Genomic DNA, 14,109 nt, shown 5'->3' with positions numbered 1-14,109 from the left:
TAGGACGGGAGCTTGGGGGGTGGGGTCTTTGGACACTACACTAACTCATTGATGGCCAAGGCGTAGAATAGTATGCTAAAGATGAAACAATAAAGAGATCATGTTGCTATTATTTTTTTGGTCACTGTAGAAGGATGGGGGGAAAATGATGAACCGTTTCTGTTTTAGCCGCTCTAATAGTCAAAGAAAGGGATCCAAATTTCAATCCGAACGATCCATAGTGGGGGAGGGGGGTGTCAACAGGTGATGTTACTGCTCCATGTCGAGACTTTAGTACGCCACTTGTTTGTCGCATTAAAACTGAACGAAAACTTTGATTGTCCACGATAGAAATTGGATGTGACCACACCCACAACAGTGCACTCTTGCACCTATCAGATATCAGAGCCATCTATCTCGCCTCGCCTCACGATTTTGCACCATTCAAGAAAATAGAGCTCTTAATGTTTTTTTGGAGACTAAATAATTAGTTACCAGCAGTAATCCATCATATGTATGTTTATCACTTTGGCAAGGTAGATATCTAGCTAGCTATCTATCTCGCTATCTATCTAGTTATTAATTTCTGTATTTATTTATTTGCTTATTTATTTAATTTATTTGTCTAATTATTTGTTTGTTTATGTCTGTATTTATTTATGTATTGGTGTGCTTATTTATTTAGGTATTTGTGTGTTTATTTATTTCAGTATTTTTATTTATTTCCTAGTTTATTTATCTATCTATGATATATTTATTTATCTACATATCTTTGCATTTATTTATTTAATTATGTATTTGCTTATTTATCAATTTATTTATTTGTTTATTTATGTATAATGTGAATGCCATACACGACAGTATTCCCAGGCATGCGGCTAAATAGTGTAGTCAAATATGATCCACTGCAGTTTTAGCCACCGCTAAAAAAAACAGCATCTAAAACGGCAGGCGGCCGAGGTGGTATATGACTCTTACTCAGCCATCAGGGTCTGCTTAAAGCGTCCATCTGTAGGCACCTGCCAAAGCGCGTTAAACATGAACGCAAAGACTAATTTCAGGGGGCTCCTAAGTGCATTTCTATCTGCAGGACGGCCGTCACAGCGCCACCTTTAAATCATCATCCGGGAATCATTTACGAGGAATCTGGGTGAACCTTACGTGTCTTACCCGAATAGTAGATTCTACTCCGCAGGTGTCTGATAGCATATAAGCCACCTTGTTCATGCATTAAAAAAATAAAATAAAAATATAAGGAAGGCGGCGTGTGGGGTAAAAATGTTGCTGAGGTGGCATCTGGATAACAGCCAGAAGAGTTAAGTGGAAACAGAGGGCGAATCAGCAAGAGTGGGGGAGATACAGTGGAGGAAGAATACAACAGAGCTGAGAAAGGCAATCTATTTGGCAAAATTCCCTGTTGGCTCAATAGGGACGACGACCAGACCTTGGCGCACAACAAGCAGCGAACAGAGCTGTTACCTTGTAGGCTGTCTAAAAACGACAAACAGTCAACCTTAGAGTTCCAATAATTAGCCCTGAGGGAGAGAAATGAATCCCTCATCTCCTGCTCCTTCCTTCCATCTTCCTGCGAAAGGAAAAGAGAAAGCTATCTTTTTTCCAAATGATCATTTATACTCGATCGAGTGGAAGCCAAAGCAACAGGTGGCACTGTAACGGCCGACTGTAACGACCATTCTGGTCTGTCAGATGTATTTGCGGCTCCTTGGAAGGCCTCCACCAAGGCAGAAATGTAAATAAATTCCACTTTTTGTACTTTGCTTTTTTCTTCTTTAGCTATCAGGCTACTCTTTAAAGGACAACCGACGCCTCCGGCCGGACAAGTTGCGTCCATAATTTGTAACATCACTTCAAATGACTTCTACTGAGCGTATTTTCCACGGCATATAACTATATTTTACATTTTAAGATTCACGCTGAATATTCAGGAAGTCTCGTTCTTGAGTTGGTGACGATGCCTTCCGTGACGTCACGTCTGGAACGCCCATGACCGAGAAAGCGACACACAATGCATTTTGGGTACTATGTTTGGTCTGAAAACTTCGTGTTGATCCGTGTTGATGGTGAAATTAGAAGGAAAACACATAAATAACACGATGGTGAATCGTTGTATGTTACACCGAGACAACTATTAGATATTCGCTGACAAAAATTCCAAGGTGAAAAATCAACCAATTTCCAACGGAGCTTGGGCGCCATCTTGTGCATTTTTTGGGACGCTACATTGGAGTCCAGACGCCTCAAAATGACACGGAAGGACTTCTTTAATCGATTGCAAATATTTATGCTTTCCTCTTCAGAACGATTTGAATCATATTCATAACTGGATGAGTGACAAGAAAGCATCTTCTCCGAATCTGAAGCCATTGTTTTGATTCTCGAGCAAGGCAAGACGTCTTGGCGTCACGTCACGAACAAGGGGACGGGACCTTCTGAAACTGAAACTTTCTGAGGTCATTTTGAAGTAGTTCTGGGACACTTTAAGTCATTTTTATTGGTGTTTTACATTTGACTAAAAATATCAGCCTGCGTGTTTTGGGTATTTTAGATGCTATAAAACGTTTTTCTGATATCAGTTAGGAAACAAAAAAATGGTGTTGGTTGTCCTTTAAGTCACGAGGGATACAAAACAACCAAATTAGTGTTAGCAAAACGTTCGCTGAGGAGCATTTTCTTTTTGTTTCAAAATAAGAGTATTTATTTTTTTGTTTTTGTACCTAAGGGATTGTGATCACTTCCCGCTTTGAAAATCATGCTATTTGACCTTGCTAGGAAAGCCTCCACTTGAAAAAAAGTTCGGTATTTGGTTGAAACACTGAGATTCTTCAGTCGGCAGACGAATACCAGAGGGGAAGAAAATTTCTAAACGATACCCTCGCTCATGCGGCAGGGAAACCAAGACAAAGCCTTTTTTCATCCATTGGAGAAACTTTTTGGATACGTACTTTGTAGTTGGCATCGGAAAGTTGCACTTTTATTCGAATTTGTCGCCAACTCCTCGTGAGATAACGGTGAAAAAAGACCCCACCGCCGGCTCGCACATGTCTTAAACCAAGGTGGTTAAACTATTTTTTTTTGCCGCGGGCCAGATTGTAATGTACCGTTATGAATTTAGGGAAACCATTAGAATGTTTCATCCCATTCACATATTAAATATAGAGCGCACAACAAAATAATGATTAGTTTTCAAAATGTGAAGTAAAAAATAGTGATTGTTATTGTGGTTTACGTATGACAATTTCAAATTTTGGTTTGGACTTTTGCAAGCATCGTTGAATTACACAAGTTTGATTCTCAATCGCGGGCCGAATAAAATGATGTGGCGGACCACATTTGGCCCCTGGGCCTTGACTTGGACACCTGTGTCTTTAACGATTGTTAATCAGCAGCGAGGATGAGTGACGAGGTCCATTATAGTCGCTTCAATTTAGAATTGCTTTGCTTTATTTTGCTATGCTTAGAATATCTTGTTTTCTATCCTTTCACCCCCCATCCCCTTTCAAATTGCTGCTGTGGACTGCAAATTTCCCCATTGTGGGACGAATAAAGGTTTTCTGATTCTGATTGCCTTTGTTGATAATTGCGACTGGGCATCTTTGCATGCACCCCCCCCCCCCGCCCCCCCGTGACACCCCTCCTCACAATGGTTTCTCAAGGTCACAGCGGCTAATGTATTCCGGCTTGCTTATTATTTATAAAAGTGAGGTGGATTTAGAGTCGAGTGGTGGAGGTGGTTCGACTTTTAGGAAGCGGAGCAGCATTCCATGGACACCTTCATTAGGGAAATGATGTGGGGGCATCTGCTACAGCAGCTACACCATCCAGTCGTGAGATGCCAACGCTCACCCACCAAGAATTTGGCATGGCAAACGAAGAAAAAGAGGAAAAAGTCACTCTACACACTAAAATAGAGATATTTTTGGATCCAAATAACTAAATTCTAGGGACATTGTCTTGGATCTCCAAATGTTGTGTGTTTTATTTATTTTGATTTTTTTGGGTCATTAAATCATTCACTGCCATTCACGAATTTATTCAGGAATTGAAAATATGACCTAGAGCGCCATCCCCGAATTTGTTTGGGTTTTGTTTTTTCATGCTTGGATGCCGATAAAGTGCTGCTCAGCCCTCTGGCAATTTTTCCCCTTCCACAAGGGGGCAGCATTTTCCATCAAACTTATTTCTAGCTCAAATAACTCCAGAACCATATAATTTAAGAATTAACTCTTTTTTCTGACGAAAGTCTAGAGTCTAATGTTTCTTAAGCGACATTGAATGTTTATGTAGTCCTAAAAGTCAATATTCTGTAGGTCCAGGAATTCAAGTGACAATGACCCTGGCACTGGAGTGGATACATTTTTGCACGTCTGGCAGTGAACGAAACACGGACACATGGTCTTATAATAAAAAAAAAAGAAATGTAAAAAAAAATGGCATTCTACGAATGCAAAATAAATAACATTGTCATGGAGTATTAACAAATTTGCACAGGTTCATTGTTTTGCAGATATAAGTTGACTTTTCACAATATTTTGAGACAGGAATGCATAAAGCAATTGACGTTTAAAAAAATACCGCGTGCAACAGTTGTTGGAATACATGCAGGCTATTTTTTGGGGGGAGGGGGTAGGCTGCTTGACCAATGCTGCAGCCTTCACGGCACAAAATCTAAAGCCCAGCTGTTTGTCCTAAAGATGACTTTTCCAGCAATGGAATACTTTTAAAATATGGATTTCCCAATCAAAATGCATTCAGTTATTATGGAGTGAAAAATCAAAAAGAGTGCATGCAAAATGTACAGTAGAAAGTTGCAAGCTTGATCACCTTTTTTGGGCTCTCCCCTGTTTCAACAAAATCATGACAAGCCACCAAGATCATATGAACAAAAAAAAAAAACTCGCCACGCTACAGTGAAAACGACAACATGTTGTTCTTCGACATGTACTCACTTTTAAGCGATGCACCGGAGGCATCCGGTGTGTGTGGTCCTGTTATTCCAGCGCTGCATCTCGCGGTTCCGTTGGAGGAGAAAAGCACAACTGCACACCGGCTCCTTCCCTCCTCCCTTCCCTTTCTGCCTTTCCTCCTTGCTCTCTGGCTGCGCACAAAAGGCAGGTTGGTCCTCCTGACACCAACAACATGTCCACACGTCCTGGAGGAGGAGGAGTTAGGATTTAGAAGGAGGAAGGGAGGGAGAGATGGAGGAGGAGCAGGAGAAGGAGATGTCTCCTTCACAGGCAATGAGAGGCTTACACGCCTTATTTTGTGTGTGTGTGTGTGTATATATATATATATATTTATATATATATATACACTGGTATATTTAGCTAATTTAGACCTTGGAGAATGGGAATAATATCAGTTTCCATATGTTTGAAGAAAAAGGTCAATTTTGAAGAGGTCTAGTGTGTGTGTGTGTGTGCGTGTGTGTGTGTGTGTGTGTGTGTGTGTGTGTGTGTGTGTGTGTGTGCGTGTGTGTGTGTGTGTGTGTGTATGTATCAGCATATTTTTTATTTCATTATATGATTTAATTTCTGTTTATTTTTTGGGTGAGTGAATGACAAAAATAATTTAATGCAAAATAATTTAATGCAATAGGCTAAGTTAAAATGGTGAGAGTAAAAAAAAAAGTATAAAAAAATTGTTGTGCATTCATGGATTGTGATTAATCTTTGTGTCGTGGCTTCACGGTGGGGAAAAAAAGTTGAAGGAGGCAGAGAATCTTGTCACGCCAAACATGCAAATGCATTCAATCCCAAATCCCAGAGCATTTTTAAAGCAGCAAAATCTCCCGTACAAAAATAGAAAGCGGCCGTTGGCTTTCGAACATGTCGAGATTATATCTTATTTCAATGCAATTTTGATTTGTTCGCAGAGCACCTCGGAGCAAGTGTTTGCTTACACAAAAGAGAGAGCTTTAACAGCGGAAGCTGGTAAAAAAAAAAAAGTGTGAACATGGATAATAAAGGGAAATGCTGCCCCCTTGTGGGAGGGAAAAACATTGTCAGAGGTCAGGCCAGCGCTTTATCGGCACCCAGGCAAGAAAAAACAAAACCCGATCAAACACTTTTAAATTCCCGAATAAATTCGAGAATGGCAGTGAATGAGTTCATATCCATCAGGTGTTTTTCTCACATGCATTGCAATCAAAACCCAAATTGATTTTGAATGTTATGAGAAAAAAAAGCCTATCACTCTCTTTACCTCCGTTACATCAGAAATCACTCTCTGTGTTGCAAAAATTATGTGTGGCACGTCGCTCTAACTAAAGTACACATGATTCATCTTTTGGATAAATCCCAAAGTGCTTTGAGGAAGTTTCTCATGGTGCCAGTCAAAGCCACATTTGTATGGAAAACCCATGGTGAAGGTTACCCCCTGCCCCCCTCCCAATAAAAAAAAAGAAAAATGCTCAAATGGTTAATTCATGGGCTGCCACTCCCGCTAGTTTGTGACAGCGGGCCTTTGTCCAAAAGTCATGCAATTTTAATATGAGCTTGTAATGATTAAATGAAGACATAAGGTCATGTGATGACATTGCTGCACTTTTACCTGACCTGGTTGATCAATATGAACACCCCCCCCCCCCTCACCCCCCCACTGATTTTCAATTTGCCATGAACAGAAGATGGATTTTGCTCATTTCAGGCCCTTGCTAGAAATCTCACCTTTATGTTTTGCGGCACTTTTTATTCGGGGACTGTATTTTTAGTATACATTCATTATTTGTATTTTTCCTGCCAACAATGTCAGCCAGAGTGTCGACGGTCGCATGAATATTTCACGCCGTGCGAGGTATTGGGTGGTGCGATTGTGAGCCGCGATATTGCGTAACCCATCTGAACTCCAGCTGTGGATATACGTCGGGGGGTCCGCGGAAGCGAATGTTACATGATCGTCAATGTCTTAGGCTGAACTTTGGTCTTGAATGTGCTTTCCGTTTTTGGTTTTCGGTCGAAGCTTGCTAACAGATGGGGAAGTGTTATTCCACTGAGTAAATATGAAGAGTGCAATGATGAATGTGCGATTGTGTGTTGATAAGCTGGAACAAATAGCGATGTCACACTCACTTTTGAACAAAACTCTACATCCTTTGACCTTTGTCGACGCAATACACTGGTTACCTTGGAATTTAATAATTAGCACACGAGGGGGATAGAAAATGACACAAAAAAAAATTGGCTATTACCGAAAAAACCCAAAGGGCATTTTCATCAATTACAACCATTGGGAGCATGGGGAAAGTCATTTCAACACCCCAAGTCAAATGAAAATCGTTTGAGATGAGAAAATGTATCCATTCCCGAAAATGCATTTACATTTTCCTGTGTGAAGGTACCATAAAAATATTATACGCCGGAAAATATGGTCAATAAATAAATAAATAAACAACTAAATAAATAATAAAATACATAAACAACTAACTAAATAAATAAAAAGGTAATACATAAATACATAAAATAAATAAAGAAAGAAAATAAAGAAAAAAACGGACAGGTAAAAAAATACAAAAACAATATGTATATATATACAGTAAAGTCTCATTATATGGATATTCTCGGGAGTCGGAAAAAATATCGATATAACCGGACTATCGATATATCCGATCCTGCGGCATGTAAATTTTCTCCTTGCGTTCATAGAAATAGTATCGTAATAAGCAGTATATATATACATATATACACACACACACACATATATATATATATATATATATATATATATATATATATATATATATATATATATATATATATATATATATATATATATATATATATATATATATATATCGTCGTGCCTGTGGTGGTCGGAGCACTTGGGGCAGTGACCCCCAAACTCGACGAGTGGTTGCAACAGATCCCGGGAACAACATCGGATATCTCGGTCCAGAAAAGCGCAGTGCTGGGAACAGCACGGATACTGCGCAGAACCCTCAAGCTTCCTGGCCTCTGGTAGAGGACCCGAGCTGAAATGGGGACAGACACCACCCATGGTGGGTGAGACAAGGATTTTTTTTTTTTTTAATATATATATATATACAACATATTTTTTGGTGTATAAGGTGGACTGTAGCATATGGCGCACGCCCAATGAATGGTGCATTTTCAAACTTTTTCCATATAAAAGGCACACCAAAGTATAAGGTGCACCTTCAATGAATGACAAATGTTTTCCAAATATAATCGATAAATATATAAAAAGTTTTCCGTATATCAGGCACATCACATTATAAGGGGCTACAGTAGAGGCTGGGATTACATATGACCTCTTCTACAGAGGGAAATGCTGCTAACAGTAGTAGAGAGACATTTTGTGGCTCAATATTACTTCACATATCAGGCGTACCGGCGTATAAGGCACATTGTCTTATTTTGAAGAAAATCAAGGCTTTTGTATATGAAACTCCAGGGCTAAGATGGTGAAAATCAGGGAGTTTTGCTCGCCTCTGTCAGTTTGTACTTCCTCATGCAGGGTTTGTCATGTCCTTTAAACATTAATCATTAGAGGAGCTCGATGCGGAAAGTTTGCAGGGACCACAACTGTTGGAATGTGGCGCGCGATCCATAAAATTGAGCTGAGGTGAAATAACGAGCAAATAAATGAAAGCAAACAGCTTTCCATAAAGTCCTTGGAGCAGCTGAGCAGCGTCCTTGATATCAAACCACTTGTTAGTTGGGGTGTAGCCGGCCTGCTCAACAACCTCTTATGCTACATTTCCAAGAACTCCAAAACGGTGTTGGACGAGCACTGAGTTTCTCACGCTCAGTCCCAAGGTTTCGAAAGCACTTTCACCAGCCTGAATTGACCCCCCCACCCCCACCCCCACCGCGACACCATCCCCAGGTCCAACAATAAACCGATAAAGTCATTCTGAAGAGTACACAAAGGTCGACATATTAATTAAAGTCTGTTCCCTGCTTTCCGTTTGACATTTCACACAGCGCCCGCGTCCCTTTTGTCCCATGTTTGTGTCTGTCCTTTCGAAAACGTCGAGGACTTTCCCTCACCTTGAAGTCAGCCCGCGGAATGACACATTTTCTCGTGGAATGCGATGAGAACGCGTGTGTCAAGAGACGCTGGGATTTTCTGCTGCCGCCCCATCGGCGCGGGCTGAAATTACGAGAGTGCTCAAGAGGGCTTTAAGCGTGCCGCGTAGCATGCATGAATGAGTAATGAGGTCGTAAAAAAAAGGAAAAAAGCAGAGGTGAGGCAAAATCTTTGGTAATTTCAAATTTCCTCGCAGTGACTAAGTGTCACAGCTCTATCCCTTTTTCCCACTCTGTTATTTTTCTACAAAACAACCAGATGCACTGAAATTGTTCTGCGACGAGCGCGCACGAGGCTCTACATAAGGCGCTGAAGGTGAAGGATGCCGTTATTATCGCTCGCTGTGAAAGCAGAGTGGCTCGCTCTTTATTTATTTTATCAAAAGGTGTGCCCCCCCCCCTCCACTCCCACCATCCCCTTCATGATCACATAAGCGTTTGAAATGTGGTCCCTCTACATTCACAAGCCATTACAATTCTCACAATGTGACCAGCTGACCTTCGGCAAATATGGTTCAGATGTATCAATCAAGTCTTAGTGGGGCATAAATAAATAAATATCAATAAATAAATAAACAGATACACAAATATATAAATAGATGAACAAATAAATACACAAATAAATAAATAACCACATAAATAAAAATCATCGATATAAATAAATAAACACATACACAAATAAATAAATAAACAAACAAATGCACTGATAAATAAACAAATTAATAGATAAATATATAACCACATAAAAAAATAAAATATAAATATTAAACACACAAATACATACTGTAAATAGATCAACAAACAAATACACAAACAAACAAACAAATAGCGAAATAAAGAAATAACCTAAAAAATAAATAAATACACATATACATAAATACATAGATAAACAAACAAATGCACTGATAAATAAACAAATTAATAGATAAATAAATATATAACCACATAAAAAAATTAAATATACATATTAAACACACACAAATACATATTGTAAATAGATCAACAAAAAAAAAAAATACCCAAACAAACAAATAAATAGCTAAATAAAGAAATAACCTAAAAAACAAATCAAAATAAATAAACATATACAAACATACATAAATAGGTAAACAAACAAACACATGAATAAATAAATACCTAAATAAATAAATACATAATTCACCACATAAATATATAAATTATAGATAAATAAATAAATACACAAACACATAAATAGATAAACAAACAAATACATGAATAAATAAATAAATACCTAAATAAATACATACATAAGTCACCACATAAATAAATAAAATATAGATAAATAAATAAATACACAAATAGATAAACAAACAACAAATACACAAAGAAACAATAAATAAATAAATAAATACATAAATAAGAGAAAAGTTAAAAACTAGCCTAAATATTTTTGCATATATGTAGATAGCAATGAGGTCATTACAAAAAAAAACAAAGAAAATACATCAAATTAAAAAGATACGCTTTTTGTCAGATACCTCTTCCCCAAAAGGGGTTCAGCCCCTTTCTTTTTCTCCCCATTTGGTTCCATATTCACATGCTATGATTCTGAGAGCACTTGAGTGTGTTCTGTCCCCTCCTTCGGTCGAACGGAACCGAGAAAGCCGCGGTTACGAAAACATGATTGATAGACTGGCGAAAATTGCAACAAGGATTCCAAGCAAGAGCAAAGAACTGCTTTTCTTTCTTTCATAAGTGACCTTGACGGGGAAAAAAATAGGCAGGGGTGGCGGTTGTGGTGGGGGTGGGGATGCCCTTTGTGTAAACACTGCAGCGCTTCAATCATTACAGCACTTTGCAGTTTGGATTCAAGACGTTTCCTCCTCATCATCTTTTTTTCTGACCATACAGTAATTGGATTATTCCCACATTGTTTATCCACTAATTTCCTCATATCTGCAATTGGAAGCCAGAGGGGGGAGTATGGATGGGTGGGGTGGGTTAGTATTCCCACAACGGCGGCTCATCCCTGCTCAGAGATGTGTAAACGAGGAAATAACATTGATCCATCATATATTATCGGCTAAACCAAAGCATCTTCGCTTTTACGTTGAAACACCCTCTGCCCCCCTCTTCTCGCCCGTACCAAAACTAAACTGTGAGCTGAACTCATTAGCAAGCCGTAAAGAAAATCCCATCTTTGATGCATAAAATCAATACAAAAGTGGAATTGATTAAACACGCACACCCATTTCAGGCATGAAAACAAAACTTAACTTAACTTAATTGGTTCCCAGAAAGTGTGCGTAAGGCGAAAAGCTCGTCTGCCAAACATTTATTTCCCATAAGAAACCATTAAAAATGAGAGTAATCTGTTCCCAGGTCCACATAAAACATAATTTCCTACAAAATAAGCCTTAAACTACACAAAATATACCTTATTATATGTATAATAAATGTGTTATTATATTGTAAGTAAGGAAATAATCTGTACAGTCTAATAAAGTTGTTTTATTTACGTTTATGATGGTAGTTGTCAATGGATGACGAACTTCCAACCTGGAAGTTCCTCTTAATGATATCTATCTATCTATCTATCTATCTATCTATCTATCTATCTATCTATCTATCTATCTATCTATCTATCTATCTATCTATCTATCTATCTATATTGTCTATATAGTATATATAGTGTCTTCTTCAGCTGAACACGAGCCTGTGGTGGGGTATTTTTCAGTCCTATAATAGCAAAAGGACTGCACTCGATAACAAACCACGTCAGCACTCAAAGAAAGGGGTTGTGGAAAACTAGTCCGGCAGCCACCGTGGCGCTGTTCGACCATGTGGTTTGGTGTTCTTCTGCCAAAAACTAGTCCGGCAGCCATCGTGGCGCTCCGTGTGGTTTGGTTCATTTGCCGAAAACTATTTCGCAAGCCAAGATTATATTCCCGCGAATTTAATGTTCGTAAGGCGAAGCTGAGGTATGACAGTATTTAAAAAAACAAAAATTTAGTGACCAAGCTTGAAATTTGACAGCAACACAACTAGGGTAATCTTTGCACGTGTGCCGTAGGTCGTCTTTGCCGGCAGAACTACCGTCGGCCTGGCGACCAAGGCCGCTTTATGTTGACTGACGCAGCCCCCGTTATCCACCGTGCCGGAAAAAATGCCAATTTCCCCGTTCACGGATATCGCATAATCAGTGCTGCTTCATCGGGAAATGAAGAGCAAGGCAACCAAAAATAAAAACAAGAATCATCAAACATGCCGTGGGCGTCTTCCGACACAAAATAAATCAGTGAATCAATCCGCATTTCTGCGGTGGTTCACTCTAAGGTGCGCTTATCCTTAATCTCCTTTGATAGCCTGTTTTTTCTTAAAAATCTCCTCGATTCAGGAGAGGTGCAAAATGTCGCTCTCCCCCCCACATCATGCACTCACCAGAGAATACAACGCAGAGGCAGGAAATAGCGAGGACTAATACATAAAGATGAAGGCAGGCTTTTTCTAAACAAAACCAACTACTTTGGCAATTTCCGAGCACGAGAACATATATCGGGTCGCTTTGCATTGATTTTCCATGAAATATGGGATGTATAGAAACAGCAGAAAAAGAACAGTGGCGCCCCGAGATACAAATGTACATGTACTGTAAAAAACTTCAAGCTGACATATTATTCTATAGCCCGTTAAACTGGATGCTGACAGGCAATGCAAAACTGTTGACAACCAAATAACTAGCATCTGCTGCATCTGCTGTTCAGGCCATTTTGAACACAAACGGTGGAGCAATATTGAGAAGACAAGGACCGTCAGGATGGAAATACAGTAAAGTCTCGTTATATCGATATTCTCGGGAGGCGGAAAAAATATCGATATAACCGGACTATCGATATATCCGATCCTGCGGCATGTAAATTTTGTCCTTGCGTTCATAGAAATAGTATCGTAATAAGCAGTACTATCGATATAACCGATATCGATATAACGAGATTTTACTGTATATAATTTCATTCATTCGCTGCCATTCCCGAATTAATCCGTAAATTGAAAAGTGTGACTGGAACGCCATTCTTGTTTTTCTTGCCAGGGGTGCCGATAAAGCGCTGATCAGACCTCTGGCAATGTTTTTAATTTTATAAGGGGGCAGCATTTACTTTTTGTCCATGTTAGTGCTTTGTTACAGTGTGAGCTGTTAAAGCGCTATATATAAGTCAATATGTATTGTACTGTATTGTATTTTCTACAGCCACCCCCATTTCAAGCTCAGACCCATATAACTTAGGAATTAACGCTTTTGTTCCGATAAAATAAGAAAGTCTAAGGTTTATTCGCGTGAATTGAATGTTTGTGTTGTCCTAAAAATCAAGATTCTGTGGGTTCTGGAATTGGAGTGACAATGACAAAAACCTTGTTTTTTTACAGCCCATTTCAAGCTCATATAACTCCAGACCCATTTAATTTAGGAATTAACTCTTTTTATATGATGAAAGAAGAGAGTCTAATGTTTCTCACACCAAATTGAATGTTTATGTAGTCCTAAAACTCAATATCTTGTGGGATCAATTTATATATTTTTATATTATATTTGGGAAACTGTTTTCATTCATTGAAGGTGTGCTTTATCATCCGGTGCGCTTTATATATGGAAAAAGTTTGAAAATACAAAATACATTGGGGGTGCGCATTATACTCCAGTGCACCTTATACACCGGAAAATACACTATATATAATCCGAATCCAAAAAATAGCAAATGATTCCTCCTAACATCCAATTCCAACAATTCAGCGCCAGCCCATGACATTTCCATTTGGATGGCGGACCGTTCGGCACGTACCGCATGGGTGTTGAACCCAAGCTGTGCACCCTTGATAAGCCACCCGCCAGGTCTAGAGGGGGAAAAAAATAAAGAAAGAAATACAACTAAAATGATGCGAGCAGAATATGAAAAGGTAGAACGCTCAAACGTGTAGCGGAAGGGGTGACAATATCCAGCTACCTAGGCCGTTCTCATTTTGATCCATTGGCGATAAAAATACGCAAACGGCTGCATGTTTTATTTCCGGTTCCAATAAATGAGCAGATAAAGCCTCCGTACGA

At 39.0% G+C, this 14,109-nt stretch overlaps 1 protein-coding gene across 3 annotated transcripts in view; it reads right to left on the bottom strand.

Annotated features, from left to right (window-relative positions):
• Positions 1-14,109, bottom strand: part of LOC148882772 (CMP-N-acetylneuraminate-beta-galactosamide-alpha-2,3-sialyltransferase 1-like) — a 58,392-nt gene that overhangs the window by 21,579 nt on the left and 22,704 nt on the right. For 2 of the 3 annotated variants that reach the window (XM_088987040.1, XM_088987038.1), the window contains exon 4: positions 4,947-5,149. The gene's annotated coding sequence lies outside the window, so the exon portion shown is untranslated. Of the gene's footprint in view, positions 1-4,946; positions 5,150-9,008; positions 9,092-14,109 lie in introns of those variants that run through there. The other variant, XM_088987039.1, reaches the window with a different exon arrangement.

Source organism: Hippocampus bargibanti, linkage group LG20 (assembly GCF_051943395.1).
Source record: "Hippocampus bargibanti isolate YZ-2025 linkage group LG20, ASM5194339v1, whole genome shotgun sequence".
Classification (NCBI taxonomy): Eukaryota; Metazoa; Chordata; class Actinopteri; order Syngnathiformes; family Syngnathidae; genus Hippocampus; species Hippocampus bargibanti.
The sequence above is the reverse complement of the archived record's forward strand: the minus strand, read 5'-3'. Positions and strand labels throughout refer to the sequence as shown.